We start from the raw sequence: 18,263 nt of genomic DNA, 5'->3' as shown, positions 1-18,263 counted from the left end.
CCTGAGATCTAATGTGTAACATCAAAATTAGCTCGCAAGTTGAACCATATCTATCATTAGTTTTCAGCTTAACGAAATGTTTGAAGAATCATTAATGTTGGAATATTTGTTTCACATTAGGCATAATTTGTCCATTCCCTAGTCAAGTGGTCACCATCTTACTATAGAGACAGCTTTACTTAATCTGGTAGTTTTACTTTACCACCATGTGGTTATGTAAGATTAATACACTTTCTCTGCTTGTTTTCCTTGTTTTGATCTATTCTAAATACTTGCCACAATTGACTTAATATTGATGAAAATATATTTATACTATTTATCTAATTATTTGCTCTAAGTCAAAAGTTGTAACGATCACAAGATAGCTCAGTAGTTGGTTGGGGGCTTGGGGCCCTAATATTATTGCAAGAGGTCTCATATTCGAATTTTGTGGTGGCAGGGAATGGGTTGGAATTGGGCTGCGTACATTAGAGTTTGAGGTCGGAATACTCGCTATCCGAGGTAACCCGAACAGGCAAAAAACCAAACTTTTTATAAGTCAAAAGTTGTGATCTTAATGAGTAAGTGGTTTCTACTTTGTACATTGTATGGTAGTACAACTCTAGTCAATATGATAGAACTCAACATAGATCTGTCTATTTTATTAAATCATTATTGTACAATTTTATGTTGGATGTTAACAATAGAAATTTTTCGTTCGCTAACTAGCTACTTCCAAGAAATTGTTAATTGGCTAGCCACACCATGCTTTAATAAAGATCAATTCATGCTATCGGAATCAGCTGTCGAGTTTTTTGGACACGTGTAGAGTCATCCTCGAAGGAAAAACCAACTTGAAACTTGGTATCACTTGATAGAGGAAGTCCCCTGTTAATTTATAGACAGAATTTTGAGCTCCGTGTACACATAAGGTTGTCGCTTTTACTGTTAAATGTGAGAACAATCTTTTGATATGCTATAAATAATCTAGGAATGTATATGATCTTAAGCAAACTATTGTAAACGAACTGATATAAACTGATGAATATAGCCAGACAATTTATCAAACGCAATAAATGAAACTAACTTGGTTTTTAGGTTTCGCTCATTTGCTTAAACTAAGAGGCTCAAGGTGTCCTGGTTTTTTACCACCGTTTTCGTTCAAAAACGCTGAGGATGGCTCGTTACTCGACACCGGCTTGCCGTTTGTCACCACCGTCGGTGACCCTACGTCACCTTTTCATTGCTGGATTTCTTGATTTTGAATGTTTTTTTTTTTTTTTTAAATATAGCCATTACCTTGCTTTTCCTTCTTTGTATTTTGCTTCATTCGACTCTGATTTTATAGGGTTGAAGAAACTGTTTTTTGCAGGTTAAGGAAGAAAGAGACGTTTGAATTGTTGTAGCTGTTGACAAGAAAGAGTGTGATACTATATAGGATATTTTTTATCTAGGGTTTATTGCCCAATATTATTAACTATAGTTCTCAATATATCAGCCGAGAATGTATGAACAGTAACGGGTGTATCTCCGTCATTTTACTCCGTACTAAATATTTATAACGTGTTTCCATTACCTACTTTCATTTTTGCCCTAATATGCTAGCGGTTGTGGCGATTCAATCGACCACCTAAATTTATTTTCGCCCCGATTAATAATGCTACAGGTGGTGGGATTCATTGAGATCTTTTTTTCTGAATCATTAGAACCTCCATCTTAAAAAATCAATTGTCGACTGTTAGCGAATGACCTCCATCTGTGCTCGATTGTTTGTTTCAGTCGATTAACATTTGTTTTGAATTTCATATGTTGGTACTTTTAGCTATTATTATTAATTTATTGCTTAATTTATGCTGAGTTGCAGTGGCTGTATAGACAAATAGAACAAGTGAACTTATTGATGCCAAAACTCTTGTGTTAACAGGTTTCTAACAAAAGAGTTGTGTTTGCATTGTCACTTTCAATCCGAAGATTATAGCTATGGCATGAACCGGCTTTTTTAGCATACTTTATATATGTAATGTCAAAAAAAGAGGCAGTGATGATCCATTTGTGTGTTTTGGGTAGAACATAAAAAAATATCGAATCGTATGCTGGCGAGGCAATCTACAGATTGCAGCCATATGGTTTTATGCTTTTTCAGTTGAGTTTATACAGGGATCTGAGCTTCAGTTTGTTTGCTAATTATTCTGCTTCCATGTTGTGGTTAGATGTGTTGTATGGAAAGTTAATAAAAAGAGGCGATGATGATCAATATGTGCGTCATGAGCGGAACGTTTAACAAAAAGAGAAATGTATACTAGCGAGGCGATCTAGGTATTGTAGCCGTACAGTTCCATGGTTTCTTAGTTCAGTTTACATATTGGTATATGAGCAATGAGCAAAAGTGATTTCGTATCTTGGCAGGACAGTCTATGGATTACAGCCATGGTGATTCATGCCCTCATGCTCGATTTTTAAATATAGATATGAGCCCCATTTCTTTTTTTTCCCCTCCTTATTAAATATACATGACGTGCAGGACTTATTAGACATGAATAAGTTAAGAATTTGACATCCATAGACTAATCGAATCAATATGGCGTACGTTGGGTTGTAGTTTTGTTTTGCTAATTGTTCCCTAATATTGCCGTTATCTACTATAGTAATTGTCCATTTCGGTCATTTGACATTTAATCAAGTTTAAATCTTGATACTTTTAATGTATGCAGGTATGCTATATTATTCTCACTTTTATGTTCAAACTTCAAAAGTTTATTTGATTTCTCCCCAGGACAAAATTAATGTGGAAGGATATTGGGTCATAAAGCCACCGTAATTTAGCACCTGTTTAATGAGATAAAGGTTTAAATGTTTGTGTAGGAGTTTAGTAGATGCAAAATGAGCTGGTCGATGAGTAATTTTCATATGGATGATGGCTAAGCTTGATCGTAAACACTTTTTGTCCAAAGTTTATAATAACATGTGTGTTAAGTATGATATCAGGAAACCATGTTATGCATCGTTTATTTTGCGGGTGGTATGCTTACAAAAATATACTTTGAACGACTTATGAAGCATTTGACTCGTTCACAATTAAACAGATCAAAATTGCGGTTCTGATGTTTACCTTTGGGTTTTTTTTGGCACTTTTGTGTAACGATTTTCAGCTCATTTTCTTGGTACGTGGGTCCGTTTCTGTTATGTAGGGTTTGAACTCATGTAGATGATTCATTATTCAAAAGGAGTAATACATTGGTTGCTGCTTCTGCTGTCTTTGGACCTAAAGATTATGGTAGGATTTCCACTCTTTATTTATAAAGGTTGCAGTTTTGACCCATTTACTTATTGATGGTCGATTTTTGTTGTGTTTTATTTTATCTCAAATGTGCTGAAAAAATATTATTTAACTAACAGGTGGACTCAGTGACAGGTTTAACTGGTTGTTTTAAAGAATTTTATACAATCTCGTAAATCTTTTTATTCCAAAAATGTAAAAATTCCTTACAAATTTACCTTTCACAAAAATTGTTTCGAGCCATCAAAGCACAACCTATACCTACCTACCTACCTACCCTTAGTGTCTACCACACGCTAAATATGGTGTGTGTTTCAACCCCGAATCTGTTTTGACCAACTCTACAACCCTCCAATCTAGCCACCTTCATTCACCAATAATTAAAAACTTTAGCACAAATTTCTGACTTTTTTGACCCAAACTTTGGTTGGATGTCTCTTTTTTTTTTTTTTTTTTTTTTTGAAAGACGAACCTACAATCTACACACGAAACCACGAATATTTACATCTCACTGCCTCAGGCGAGGCTTGAACCCACAACCTCTTGGTTGAAGGGTTCCTCTCATACCGCTAGGCCAAGGGCCCTTTGGTTTGGATGTCTCTCTTATATATATAGCAATTAAAGGTATTAACACCAGCACTAGACCGTGGCAGATCCTACATACAAGATTTCGACATCGGATGTACAAGTGAGATGTGATTTCAGCATTCGTCATCTCAATGTAAGACACTCTTTTGATAAAGTGCTTGAACACGAACACCACTTTTTAGATCCTAGGTTAAGAACAATATTAGCTGTATTGATATATAATAAGTTTTTAATCAAGTAAATTACATATTGTCTCTGGATTATGGATTTTTCTAAGAGTTCCAGTTTGAAGTTTTGAACGATCTCTTTCCAGAATAGTTTCAAATATACACTCGCACACAGAGCACGTGACCGGACTGTTAGTCATCTCGATCTGGGACTTTAAGAGCTCTGATGCAATCATTTATATCCACGTGATCTTATTAAGTTATTATTATGGTTATGAATTTGCATTTACAGACATTGTAAACAGGATGGAGTCCGTAGCAAATTACCACAGTACTTATATAAATAGAATATTTATCAAATATAACGAATCTCACAGTCCCATATATAATGCACCGATCAATTTATTGAATATTTATCAAAATTGTATCGAATGTATCAATTTGAACATAGAAAATCGACTACAAAATCAACCAAATTTATCGAATATTTATTAACAATCAAATAAGTATATTTGTCAAATAATATACCTTCTTTATATATACCAAAAATTCCATAGTTCTATTAATTAATTTATTATATTGTAATTAATTAATTTATTAATCTTTTAATTATTATCTCACGTAAGAACTCTATATAAACACCCCATTAACCTCTACGTCCTACATTAATATCGAAGTAGAAGACTTCTGTAAAGGTATCCTTGTTTCAACAGTGTTTTATTTTTCCCGTTACATACAAAAAAAATCCTTACATGTGTTTGACTAATACGGAGTATTGTATACAAACTTGAATTTAATCCATTCTTTCTCATTAGTCATTATAAATTATAATCGTAAGGCTTAGTTTTGTTAGTAACTGATACCACTATCGTTCTTCTGATCTTATCTAACTTTGTTGTTATGTTTTTGAATATTTGAATATGTGTTTCTAACTTAATTTTAATTTTGGATTTATAAAGGTCTGCAGTGATTAAGACGCACGATTCAAGAGTTTAGTTGGAGAGAACGTATCATCTACTAAGGTATTATCAGAAACCTCAAATAATCAAACCCTAATTTTCAATGTTGAAAGAGCTGCCCCAAGACTTAATCATCGAAATCCACTAGATACATCCTCCGTTTCAAATCCGTTTGCAAATCATGGTACTCCCTTTTTCAAAACCCTAATTTCATCTCCAAACATTTCCAAAATCAGTCCACCACTTTAGATCCATCTTTCCTTTTAACACCTAAAAAATCCACGAGACAGATCGTACCGTTGATTTGATCTTATCCGATTCATCATACAAATTAATTAAAATACCAATTGAAATCGACCTCGGGTTTCAGGTTTCTGGATGCTGTAACGGGTTGATTTGTTTGTGTGTTTTGCCGTGTGCTTCCATTATTTTGCTATGTAATCCTGCCACTAGGGTTTTTAAATACTTGCCTATTTCGCCTATTGATCGCCCTCAAGCTCATCATTTATTACATGTTGTGTTAGGCTTTTGGTTTGATGATGTTGTAAAGGACTACAAGGTGTTGAGGATTTCGAGTTGTACTAATCGGTTGAATCAAGTTGAGATGTACTCTTTGAGTACCAATTCATGGATGGAGATTACGACACCTGCTGAATTTAAAATATATGAGTCAACATGTAGTGTTTTTTTGAATGAGAAGTTTTATTGGAAAGGTATATGGTTTGAGGGGTTGATATGGAACATGATGATTATGTGTTTTGATATTCATAACGAGGCGTTCACTCACATAATGCCACCCGAATTTGAATTTACTCCAAGTATTGGAGAACGTTTGGAAGTTTGTTGGAATGTTGTAGCCATGAAGGAATCACTAGTAGTGATGGGTTCGAGAAGTAAAGGGTATGGGGTGATGTTGTTTGAGGTGTGGTTGATGAAAGAGTATGGAGTGTGGATGAAATATAGGTCATTTCAGCTTCAAAAAAGTTGGGTTGCCAGAGTATTGGGGTGTGGATTAAAAGGTGAGTTTTTGTTGGAGAAGAATTATAACAACTGGTTGTGTATGATCTAACGACCCGTCCTAATCCATCTGGACGAAGTCCATATCGATTACAAACGGTTCTCAATAGTTGATTGCATCGCGAGGTACTTGACCTCTATATGATACATTTTACAAACATTGCATTCGTTTTTAAAAGACAACTTGCTTTACATCAAAAGTTGACGGCATGCATACCATTTCATAATTTATCCAACTATAATTGACTTAGTAATAATCTTGATGAACTCGACGACTCGAATGCAAGGTCTTTTGAAATATGTCATGAATGACTCTAAGTAATGTCTCTAAAATGAGCAAATGCACAGCGGAAGATTTCTTTCATACCTGAGAATAAACATGCTTTCAAGTGTCAACCAAAAGGTTGGTGAGTTCATTAGTTTAACATAAATAACCATTTCCATCATTTTAATAGACCACAAGATTTTCATTTTCAGTTCTCATAAATAAACGTCCCATGCATAGAGACAAAAAATATCATTCATATGGATTGAATACCTGGTAACCGACATTAACAAGATGCATATAAGAATATCCCCTATCATTCCGGGAAATCCTTCGGACATGATAAAAACAACATCGAAGTACTAAAGCATCCGGTACTTTGGATGGGGTTCGTTAGGCCCAATAGATCTATCTTTAGGATTCGCGTCAATTAGTAGATCGGTTTACTAATTCTTAGGTTACCAAGCAAAAGGGGCATATTCGGCTTCGATCATTCAACCATATAATGTAGTTTCAATTACTTGTGTCTATTTCGTAAAACATTTATAAAAAATTGCGTATGTATTCTCAGCCCAAAAATATAAAGGGTAAAAAGGCAAATGAAACTCACTTAATGTATTTTGTAGTAAAAATACATACGACGATATTGAACAAGTATAGGGTTGGCCTCGGATTCACGAACCTATATCATTTATATATATATTAACACACATAATCGTAACTGAACAAATTTATTTATTATATCTTAATTTATATATATTATATATATTTAATTTATGTATATATTCAAAATAATTAATATTTATATGGTTATATTATTATGTCCATGTTTATATATAAAATTGTTTTATATTTAAAAATCAATAGTTTGCTATATGTAAGTATTTATATAAATAATGTTAATAGATTTGATATGTATAGTTATGTGAAATATTAATGTAATTATAGTATATATATATATAATAACTACATTTTATACACATAATATTTATTTGTTTAAAAGATAGTTTTGATACAATAATGATTTACTAATAATAATAATAATAATAACTTTATTAATAATAATTCTAATAATGATATTGTTAATATTGATACTTATAAATATAATAATAGATATCTTATTGATAATGATAATATTAATAATCATATTACTTAATAATAATACTTATTTTGATAATAATATTAGTAATAACAATAGTGATAATAATAATATTTATAACAATGATAGTAATAATAATAATAACTATATTAACACTAATCATGATAATCATAATAATGATACAATGCTTATATTATTCTTAGTAATAATAATAATAATAATAATAATAATAATAATAATAATAATAATAATAATAATAATAATAATAATAATAATAATAATAATAATAATAAGTGTTAGTTAATGATAATACTAATAATAATAATGATAATAATAGTATAACTTATATTAATGTTAATAATAAATTTCATGGTATTAGTGTTAGTAATAATAATAAGTATTCTAAATTAATAATAACAATAATAATAATAATAATAATAATAATAATAATAATAATAATAATAATAATAATAATAATAATAATAATAATAATAATAATAATAATAATAATCATAATACTAAAAATAATAATTTTATTCATAATAATTAATAATATTAATAATGGAAATAAAATTAAAAAAAGTATACCCTTTAAAACATCCTCTGAAAAATAATTGCCTAGGACGGGACTTGAACCCGCGACCTCCCGCTTATACACAAACGCCCTAAACCATCCTTCCATGTTTGTTTTTCTGATTAATTCACATACCCCTTAAAATATAACCCGTTATTTTGTGATTCCATTTTCTTCTTCCCTATGAAGATCAAATCGACAGTGAACCCAAAAAAACATCTCAACTAAATTAAGTTCGGTTTTTGCCTTATAATTTGAAACAGAACGATTAAGAGGCCTGTTACTTAATTAAAACAACAAAAAAAAATAAAAAAAATTGTGGAAAAAAGCTGCTGATGTTCGCTATTGTTTAAGAGAAAAAAAATAAACTTCGATTTCTAAGCGTTTTTAGATCATGGTTTCTTCACGAATTATTTTCCAAATCACTTCTATAATACTATGAAATCATCAATTTAACTAGAGGTATCAAAACAAACTCGAATTTCGCGAAGAACGATTCAGTTGACTTTTTAAATTATAACTTTGACTCCGAAATTAAACCTCAATTTGAGAAATTTGATCGTGTAATTTTGCTGACAGTTTGGTGTAAGCATTATTAACATAACTACAATTTTACATTTTGATAAACGATTTGAAATCAAGATTTTGAGAAAAAAAAAACTACGCATACAGGGGAAAGAGAGAAAAAAGAAAAAGAAAAAAAATTATCTGTGTTTTCTTTGTTTCTATAATTCTCACGTTTTCCTTATTAAAACAGAAGAAGTTTTATATTGCTAAATCCTAATAATTGACTCAGTACTATAATGGATCAATTGTTGTAGGGTTGAAGCGTCTTGATCTATATCACGGACATAACAGAAAGCTAGAAACAAATAAAAATAATAATAGTAATAAAAAAAAATAAAAAAAAATTGATAGGGATACATGAATTACGCGTGATTATCTATCTTTATATTTTTATTTTATTTTAATATTAATAATTAATAATTATACATGTATTATTAATAATATTGTTAATAATAATAATAATAATAATCTCAATAATAATAATAATATTAATATTTAGAACAACGATAATAATTTTTAATAATAATAATGTTAATAATAACATTAATAATAATAATACTATTGATGGTAGAAATAATAATACAAATTTTTAAGAAAAAAATAATGATTTTTAAATATTAATGGTGATAACAATTATAATATTAATATAACAAGTTATATGTATCAAAATTCATATCCATATATTATATAATAACATATTAATACGGATAGTAATGCTTAATAATAATAAAGATTATGTATATAAATTATATATATATATATATATATATATATATATATATATATATATATATATATATATATATATATATATATATATATATATATATATATATATATATATGGATAACAACATTATTATTTTATATTGTTTTACATTTCTAATTCAAACCGTTAATTTGTATTTTTTTTATTTCAAATTATTATATATACTTTTATTTATATATATATATGTATATATATTTATTTACTACAATTGTTCGTGAATCGTCAAGCATAGTCAAAGGGTAATTGATTATGTGAACATAGTTTCAAAAATTTTGAGACTCAACATTACAGACTTTGCTTATCATATCTAAATCATATTAAGATTAAGTTTAAATTTGATCGGAAATTTTCGGGTCGTCACATATGATCCGATTTCCGAAAGGGTTAACAATTTGGGGGATTATGTGGGGGATTATGGGGTTGATCGCATGTCTAATGTGTTTAATCATGTTGGAAGTTTAATTCCCATAAGTGGTGGGAAGGTTGCCATTAGGACTAATTTATCGTCTATTGTTCCTGAAGCTTTCTTTGGTTGCCATTAGGATAATGTGTTTATGTTTTAATTTATTGTGAGGAAATGACAAACACTTGTATGTTAACAAGTTTTGAGGTCAGCCGCGCGTTGCGACGGCGAATCCCTTATTTTTTATATATAACATATTTAGCCAGTTTTTCGTTTTTCTTATACACACCTTGTGTTAAAATTAATACTTAAACGTTAATAACCCTAACTAAATCAAAGAGAAAATATGTTTTAAATCAATAATTAAAATCAACATAATTTGAATATTCTTGTTATTTAATAGTAAAGTGTGGGAGTGAGAAAAAAATTGTAAAGAAAAAAAAGATTTTAAATAAAATAATAAAAAATAAAAGAAGTCGTATAAATATTGTAAATAATATTAAATTAAAAGAGAATTTAAAAATAAAAGAATGAGGATGGTGGGGTTGAATTAAAATAATAAAACAATAAGGGGTGTATTATGAAAAATAAAAAAGGGTGGGGATTAAAGAGGTAAAAAAACAAAGAACGAAAATAAATAGGGTTTAAATAGGACTTGAACCCGCGACCCTTTACTTAGGGGAATGCTCACCTTATCATTGCTCTAACATTACATTTTGTTTTACACTTACAATCTGTAATATATAACTTTTGAATGGGAAGTTTCATTGGACTGCTATCGGGTATTTGGAGGTGCATGACAGGCTGGATGAGAAGAGCATGATTCTGTGTTTTGATATTCGCGATGACTAGGGAATTCGGAAGAGCTCGAGCTCGGCTCGGGAAAAGCTCATTTCTTTTCTAAAACACGATTAACTCAACTCGTTAAGCAAAACTCGATGTTGTTAAGAACAACTGATTATGTCCATTTTGTTGTTCTTGACATTAAAATGCATGAATAATGAGAAGGAAGCTAGATGAAACAAAATGACCACTGTCAATCTTTATCTGAAATATAATTGTTATTCATTTATGATTCTATTCACCCGTTGGTTGATATTGGCGGTTGACATAATGAAAAGTTCAAATAAATTTGATAACTTGAGCTGTCAGATATTGGAACGTCTATAGTTAAATCGGGATGTGGAGTAAGCATTAAAACGAATTGGCTTTTTGTCATTGGAAAATCAAACAAAAAAAAAGTCAACCCCTGTACACGTGGCATGTGACGACCCGAGAATTTTCGACTAAATTTAAACTTAATCTTTATTTGATTTCGAGACGATAAGCAAAGTCTGTAATATTGAATCTCAAAATTTTCGAAGTACTTTTCTTTTATTCATTTAACCTTTAACTATTTCTGACGATTCACGAACAATTATGTACAAATAAATATGTAAACATATTTATATAAATATGAATATAAAGTGTAAGTATATAATATTAATAAGGTATACTTTAATCAATTGAAATTGAAAAAGTAAAATAACAATATAAATACGTTATCGCTAGGATGAATATATATAAATAAAAATATGATATTATTATCTATATGAATATATAAATGAAAGATTTCAAATAATAATTATTATATTATGACATTTATAAAATATATAAATTTAATGTTCATTAAATGTTACTTTATGGTATATATATACAATTAATAGATATGATATAATTAATAAGTTGAAATATAATATATTAAATGTAATTACAAGTTAAAATATAACTGATATATCAAAATTATTATTATTACTTTCACTATTATTATTAGTGTTAATATTATTGTCAATATTTGTATCATTTTTTTTTTCTAATACAAGATATATATATGAAATTGGTATGAATAAGTTAGCATATATAAATTGATATATGATTACTAATATTATTGTTATTACTAATAATATTAGTATAATTAGTATTATAATTACTAACATTATTATTGTTATACAATTATGATAATTGTTAGTAGTATCATTAAGAATTATTATTACTAATATATATTATCATTATTATTGTTATTATAAAAATAATACAATTTAGTAACATTATCATTAATAATATCATTTAAAACATTATTATAACTATTAGTATTATTATTCTAAATATTAATATTATTAAGATAATTATTATTAATAGTATTGTTATATTATTAATTCAGTATTTTTATTAGTGATATTTAATAAGATTATTATTATTAATATCAATTTTATATAAAATGAACCTAGAAAAAGAATCCAATACACTTAACTATCAAACTATTTTATAATTTATTATATACCTGTGAACTTGTACTGTTCGATCCCAATCAGTTCCAACAACGTACAAACACAGTAAAAGGCAATTTATTTTTTTTTAATTGTTCTTCTGACAGAAGATTGCTTGTCGATTCAATCAAGCTACGAAACAAAAGCAAATTGATTCAATATTACTATAATTATAGCTATTTACCTCTACATAAACGTCTGCTAATGCAATTCGATTGGAAACAGATAAATTAAATAGAAAAACCATTTAACTTAGTCGACACCTCTGTTCTTCCAACTTTTTAGTCATATCTCCAATTCAAAACAATTTCAAAAATGTAACAATGTAGTTGTGTTTGAAATCCCCTACTCAAACTATATGTAAGTTTTTAAATCCTAATTTCTAGTATCGAGTTCCAATTTTTCAAAGTCAAATATAATTTTAAAAAGTAAACAATTATGTTCATCCTAAAATTCGAACGTGTTGTAATGTTTTTGTTGAAATTGATCATCCATAAAGTTTCTAGGATCAATTTAGAACTAACTTTGTTTAGAAAACATGAGCTAAAACGTTTTGAAAATCATAAATTGATTTCAAGTTCATAGTCGATCTTATTTAACTGTTACAGTTAATTTTTTATTTTTATTTTAAATCTGTTTTAGATATTGTAATTAGTTACTAGTCGTTTTCTGTGGTTATACGAATCCTAAAATAAATTACAAAATTCGTTGTTATCTGGATTGGTACCCTGGTCGATGAATATGGTGAAGCAGAAGATGAAATAGTGAGATAAATAAATACTGGATATATAAATTTTTGGAGGGATATTAATCAGATAAAATGTGAGCGGAGCAGTTGTGACGACCCGGGAATTTCTGACTAAATTTAAACTTTATCTTTATATGTTTCCGACACGATAAGCAAAGTATGTAATTTTTAACCTCAAAAGTTTTGGAACTATAGTCACGTAATCAATTACTCTCTGACTAATTCCGATGATTCACGAACCATTGTTTGTAAATAAAATTGTACATATATATATGTAAATATAAATATGTGTAGTAATTTAAAATTATAAAATATAATTTAAACATTGAAATTATTAGATATGTTAAATAAGATACAAAATAATTAAGTAAAATTTAAAATGAATATATAGACATATGAGATTTATGTATATTATTAAATAATATATATATAGTTAAATGATAAAGATTCAGTAAAAGTTACTATATAATATATTATATGATTATTAAATATTACATAATTAACAATATATTATTAAACAAATTAAATAAGATTTTATTACTTTCATTATTATTATTAATACTAATATTAATATTAATAATTAATATCAGTATTAGTTATACTGTTATAGATAATAGATATAGATAAGAAATCTAATGCAATTAAGTTGTTACCTTTACTAATATTAATATTACTTTCACTACTATTATTAGAATATGTAGTTAATATTATTAACAAAGTTATTATTAATATTTTGTATATTACATAAATATGAAATTGATACAACTGAATTGTTACATAACTACTATTAATATTAGTGTTATTAGTATTGTTGTTATCATTATTCATATCATAATTAGTAGTAAGATTATAATTTTAATTACTATAAATGGTTATGTATTATTATTCTCTTTATTAAGATTATTAATATCATTAGTATTATAAATAATAATAAAATTTTAATTTTAGTATTTATGATTAATATTAGTATTATTATTGGATATTATTATTACCATTAATAATTAGTATTATTATTATTATAAATTATTATTGATATCATTTTTAGTATTATTTGATAATATTAACATTATTATTATTATTACTATTGTTATTATTAATTCAATTATTAATAGGATTTTAATTAATTATAATTACTAATAATTAATATATTAATATACATTATATTATAGAACGTACTCATTTGGAATCAGGATCTGTTATCAGTAGCTCTCAATCTGTAGCATTATCTTGTTTCTGTCCCCTATTGTGATTCAATCAATAGAAAACATCCAAACTCAGTAGATAACGTAATCTGCTTTTATATATTTTTTCCTTATTTAATTCCTGTTATATTTGTACTGGCTGTCGACTGATTCCATTATAAGATTGACTAATTCATTGTAATATTGGATCCATTCGAACTACCTTCCATTTCCAATATCAATTTCAACAACCCAATACTGTTAAATTAGTTAAATTAATAATATTTTTTTTAAACAGACTGCAAAACCCGTTCTTCAACTTTTGAGCCAAATCACGATTCTGTGTCGCATTTAAAAATCTATAAATGGAGGATTGTTAGAAATCCTTCATTTAATCTATATATAAAGTTTCAGTTCTTAATTCATAAAATCAAAGTCGAATTTTGAAGTCAAAGATATATTTTCAAAAGTCAAAATAATAGTTCTTCTCAAAATTCGTTTTTAATTCGATGTTTCAGATTCAATTAGGTACACAGATAGTTTCTAAAGGGGTTTTGCAACCTATTTCATGAAGTAAGTTTTTGTTAAAACGATCTCTAATTAAAAATCAAGATTTTTTTTTCTGTATGCGTCGAGACTGCAGTAGCAGTTTTTATTTTTATTTTTTATTTTTTTTTTCTCGTTTTCCTTTTAATGCTAACATCTGACATCTGATTTCTATTATTTACAAATGTATTAAAATATCTTAATTGGGACAATTTAAAACTGTCTTGGCCGATTTATATGTTTGAAGAGAAGATGAAAGGGAAACAGAAGTTAATAGGTTAAATAATATTTAGAAGAGTTATAATCAGTAAAAATCGAATGGATCAGTTGGTTAAGGTTGTTTGTGTGTATTCGAGAGGTCTCGGGTTCGAGTCCGGGCAAGGGCAATTATATTCTTTTTGGAACCTATTCTTGTGAGGTAGTAGTCTTTTATTGTTATTGTTATTACTTCATTATTATTATAATAATTATTATTATTATTATTATTATTATTATTATTATTATTGTTATCATTATTATTGATTATGGTTATTATTAAGATAAGTGTTATTAGTTCCTAAGAATTAAAGTATAATTATTATTATTATCATTTATCTAAGTAATAGTATTATCATTATTATTATTACTAATATTATCATCAAGTATTATTATTATTATTATTATCACTATATTATTATTATTATTACTAGTACTAGTATTAGTATTATTATTATTATTATTATTAATATTATTATGATTATGATTATTATTGTAATATTATGATTATCGTCATTAAGATGATTATGAACATATTAACAACATTCATGTTACAAAATTAATAATAAAAGTGATACGATAAAAATTATGAAAAATGGTCATAATTATTTGAATATAGGTACAATTATGAATACGATTACAAATTTAAGTTATAGAAACTGTAGTCATAAGTTTAGAAATTACAAGAAACTTAGGATAAATCTGATATGTATTATTAGCACTGATATTATTATCATTTACTAAAAGTATCATTTTAATTAAAATTATCAAAATTAGCATTTTTATTAAGATTACCATATACATTAAAATAGATACTATTACTACTAATATTATTACTATTATTATTATCATTACTATTATCATTCTTGTCAATACTGGTATTATTACAAATAGATATTTTATACAACAATACATTACAATAATATTAATATTACGTATCATTATATGGTTATTATTAAAATGATAATTACTAAATTATATATATAAAATGTATCAGTTAATACACAAATATATATTGTTATCATATATAAAACCTTACATATATATGTATAATATAAATAATGATAAATATTAACTATATAAAATATATAAATTAAATATATTAAAATGATCCAAATAACATGAAATATAACAAGTATATTATTAATAATAATATATATAAACTTGCTCGATTACGATTATATGTTTTAATAAATATACAATTGATATAGGTTCGTGAATTCGAGGCCAATCCTGCATTGTTCAATATAGTCATATGTATTTTTACTACAAAATACATTAGGTGAGTTTCATTAATCCCCTTTTAAATGCTTTTGCAATATATATATTTGGGACTGAGAATACATGCGCTGTTTTTATAACTGTTTTACGAAATAGACACAAGTAATTGAAACTACATTATACGGTTGAATGATCGAAACTGAGTATGCCCCTTTTTATTAAGTCTGGTAATCTAAGAATTAGGGAACAGACACCCTAATTGACGCGAACTCTAAAGATAGATCTATCGGGCCCAACAAGCCCCATCCAAAGTACCGGATGCTTTAGTACTTCGAAATTTATATCATGTCCGAAGGAGGATCCCGGAATGATGGGGATATTCTTATATGCATATTGTGAATGTCGGTTATCAGGTGTTCAATCCATATGAATGATATTTTTGTCTCTATGCATGGGACGTATGTTTATGAGAAATGGAAATATGAAATCTTGTGGTCTATTAAAATTATGAAATAATTATTTATGATAAACTAATGAACTCACCAACCTTTTGGTTGACAATTGAAAGCATGTTTATTCTCAGATATGAAAGAAATCTTCCGCTGTGCATTTGCTCATTTTAGAAACATTACTTGGAGTCATTCATGGCATATTTCAAAAGACGTTGCATTCGAGTCGTCGAGTTCATCAAGATTATTATTAAGTCAATTATAGTTGGATATATTCTGAAATTGTATGCATGCCATCAATTTTCGTTGTAAAGAAAGAATGTCTTTTAAAATTGAATGCAATGTTTGTAAAATGTGTCATATAGAGGTCAAATACCTTGCGATGTAATCAACTGTTGTGAATCGTTTATAATCGATATGGATTTCGTCCGGATGGATTAGGACGGGTCTTCACAGTTGGTATCAGAGCAGAGGTCTTAGCGAACCAGGTCTGCATTAGTGTGTCTAACTGATAAGTCGTTAGGATGCATTAGTAAGTCTGGACTTCGACCGTGTCTGCATGTCAAAAAGTTTTGCTTATCATTTTGTGTCGAAAATTATCTGCTTATCATTCTTAGTCTAGACACGTCTTGCTGCATTGACTGCATGAATAGTGTATAGACAAAATTCATATCTTAGCGTATCTGACAATTCATATCTTAGCGTATCTGTTACTGTAGACCTTGCCTGATATCTCTCGTAAATTTCTCCTTAATTTAAGGGATCCTGGTACTATATATATATCTATGCAAATTATGCATTGAGAATACCATCCAACTATAAATTGCTGTCACTAAACTCTTCATACCAAAAATCTTTCCTGAGATCGCGTAAGATGGCCTCTACGAATCAACCAAGTTCCTCTGACTCCGAAGACAGCGTGACAGGAGCACACCAACCAATCAACTACCGTGATTACTGGAGAAAATGGGGGTGGGTTCGCGACATACTCACCCTATGGAGAAGGGAAGAAGGTACTCCATATCATGAATCGAATCTACCACCTAACCTCGGAGTACTTGACCCGCTCACCGGCGAACCCGTTCGCAATACCGTTTATACCCTATTTGCAAGAATTTTTCGTCTTGAATCTACCATTAACGGAACTAGAGAAGATATCCGACCACTACCTCACACTGATAATCAACCAGGGTTAGTAGAAGAAGTTAGAGAACTCCGAGCTCGAGTATTAACTTTAGAGAGCACGATATACAATTTGCAAGCACCAGCTGTATCACCAACACCGGTACCATCACCAGCCTCAGCACCAATGGGACCAGTACAACCAACAACCCAAGTTTCAACAATCCATGCCTCAACATCTCATTCTGTACCTCGAGTATAATCATCGTTCTACGAATCGTTCTACGAATCGTTCTACATCATTTATCTTCGTTCGACATGGCGATTAGGTAATCTCTAATGTTTTAGAGATTATATATTCTTATTCTAACTGTAAATAAAATGAGTTTAATATCATATTGACTCATTAAATCCATAATTACGTCTGAAGAAAATATATATGTATATATGTTTTCATAAAGATTGTAATTAAAATTTTTATTGTACAAACTGTTAATGGTGAAAATATTTTAACGGGTAGGTAATACCCGAGGAATATTTAGATTTCGCATTAATAAGTTACACTGTACATTCTTCGAATCTGATTCAACAGTCATTTACTATCCTACTTGCAACCACAGCTATGCGAATCCGTTCATCACAGAATAACCATTTTCATTCAATTTCATATTTGGATTTTGACCTATCAGAATCCGACAAGTGGCATAATGAAGAAAATATTGGACAAAATAAAATTTGTTAGAAACAAACAAATTAACTATGAGAAATTTTG

General features: G+C 28.2%; 1 pseudogene; it reads left to right on the top strand.

Moving 5' to 3' along the window:
* Window positions 1-5,073: 5,073 nt before the first annotated feature.
* On the top strand, window positions 5,074-9,802 carry LOC139859085 (putative F-box protein At3g20705; annotated as a pseudogene).
* Window positions 9,803-18,263: the final 8,461 nt, after the last annotated feature.

This window comes from Rutidosis leptorrhynchoides, chromosome 7 (assembly GCF_046630445.1).
Source record: "Rutidosis leptorrhynchoides isolate AG116_Rl617_1_P2 chromosome 7, CSIRO_AGI_Rlap_v1, whole genome shotgun sequence".
NCBI classification, from domain to species: domain Eukaryota; kingdom Viridiplantae; phylum Streptophyta; class Magnoliopsida; order Asterales; family Asteraceae; genus Rutidosis; species Rutidosis leptorrhynchoides.
Note: the sequence above shows the minus strand (reverse complement) of the source record. Positions and strands in the feature narration are given on the sequence as shown.